The sequence below is a fragment of the Dipodomys ordii genome, unplaced genomic scaffold (genome assembly GCF_000151885.1).
Source record: "Dipodomys ordii isolate 6190 unplaced genomic scaffold, Dord_2.0 Scaffold54, whole genome shotgun sequence".
Lineage (NCBI taxonomy): Eukaryota > Metazoa > Chordata > Mammalia > Rodentia > Heteromyidae > Dipodomys > Dipodomys ordii.
Genome location: NW_012267270.1, coordinates 4,049,230 through 4,051,425, shown reverse-complemented (window position 1 = coordinate 4,051,425; position 2,196 = coordinate 4,049,230).

The window sequence follows — 2,196 nt, the reverse complement described above, 5'->3', positions numbered from 1 at the left end:
CTCCTTGCAGCTCTCATGTGGTCCAGAGAGCCCAGCACAGAAATGCGCACCAATTCCCGCCCCTCGGGCATCAGTCACACACTTGTCCCTGTGACCGCAGGACATGTTTCCTCCACCCTCCATCTTCCCCTCCATCTTCCCCTCCCTCTTTCCCTCACATCCTAGAGTCCCTCAGAAGTCCCTACTGTAAATTTTTACGCTTATACCTTCTATATTCTCTGGCTTCTCTGATGGGGGTACCCCTTCAGCCCAGCAAACTCACATTCATTCCTCTAAGCTCAGCTAGGGGTACACCACCTCCACAACACCTAGGCAGACTTTCCAGGTGGCTCCTTCTGGAGTCTTGTGTCACAGGCTTCTGCTGGCCCATGGCCACAGCAGTTTCCCCTGGCTTGGGAGCAGGGACTGTGCGTCCCTGCGCTTCAGGGTCTCCAGACCAAACCAGGGTTAGGCCCACCCAGGTGTCTATGAACAGTGGTCAAAGAACGAATCCCCACTTCCCTCTCTTGGTAGTCTGCCCTGTAGTTATTTTGGTTAAGGTTCCATCCTGCCTCACCTCCTCTATATGGAGTCTGTGCACCAGGCACCAGTGGCTCACACCTGTAATCCTACTCAGGAGGCTGAGATCTGAGGATTGTGGTTCGAAGCCAGCCCAGGCAAGAAAGTCCCAGGATCAGCAAGTGTGCATGTGCAATACACATGCATGCACACGCACATATGCACACACGCATACACGCACATACACACAGCCAAGCAGGAGCAAGAGACCCTGAATTCAAACCACAGTGCTGGCATTTCAAAAAAAAAAAAAAAAGTCTGGGGCTTGGAAGGTGGCTCAGTGGTAGAGTGCTCGCCTCACATGCATGAGGCCCTGGATTCGATTCCTCAGCACCAAATAAGCAGAAAAAGCCGGAAGTGGCACTGTGGCTCAAGTGGTAGAGCGCTAGCCTTGAGCTGAAGAGCTGAGGGACAGCACCCAGACCCAGAGTTCAGGCCCCATGACTGACCAAAAAAAAAGTCTGATGTTGGGCACCAGCCTGTGAGACTTATCTCCAATTAACCACTCAAACCTGAAAGTAGAGCTATGGCTCAAAGTAGTGGAGTGCTAGCCTTGAGCTAAAGAGCTCAGGATCAGTGCCCAGGCCCTGAGTTCAAGCCCTACAACTGACCCCCAAGAAGGTTTGTGGCTTCTGAGCAGGTTGTGCTCTATGAAGAGTCATAGAAGCCGGGAATATGGTAGGTGGTACTCTTATCCATCCAGTATACTGGCTGGGCTGCCAAAGCCCTGCCCAGGTTGACTGCTTTTTTTGTTGTTGGTGGTGGTGGTCCTGAGGCTTGAACTCTGAGCCTGGGCGCTGTCCCTCAGCTCTTCAGCTCAAGGCAAGCGCTCTACCACTTGAGCCACAGCACCACTTCCAGTTTTCTGGTGGTTAATTGGAGATAAGAATCTCACAGACTTTCCTCCCCAGGCTGGCTTTGACCCTCAGATCTCAGCCTCCTGAGTAGCTAGGATTATAGGCATGAGCCACCAGTGCCCGGTTCTGAATGCCTCTGTTGAGGCTAAGCTTCTAGAGAAGTAAAAGACCCCAGGGAGAGCTCTACTTGACCATCCAGTTCCTTCCAGGAACACAGAGCTCCTTGCAGATTTGTGATGTCATGTATTCCTGAGGGCCCTGCTCCTCTCAGGCCTTCAGTTAACCCATCTACCAAATGGGTACAACCACCTCCATCCCTACCCCCCACAGTTTGGGGAGGTGGAGACAGCCCACAATACGCCGGAAAATAAAGAGCCCACAGTCACATCATACAAATAAATGAGGTTGTTATTAGACCCCAGAGGCAGGATCATAGAAAGAAACAGGGACAAAGGTGGGGTGAGTGCTTCAGATATTTGCCCTGCACCCCTTCAGAAGAGGTGTCAGACAGGAGGCACCTTCAGGGCTGGGAGAAGGGCACTGCATCCCGGCCTGACCATGGACCAGTTATTTCCCCCTGGGACTCAGTTTCCTTCCCTGTTCAACAGGGAGGCCCAGACCCTGTCCCACTCTTCCCAAGGGCCTCATTGAGGCGTCAGTGAGAAAATGGGCATGGGAGAGTTCTGCAAACTGTCAAGTACAGTACACTCATGCAGTCTGACTGCCGTCAGGAGAGCCGGGCCCCCACGGGGCCTGGTTAGTATTGGCCATGAAAATACTG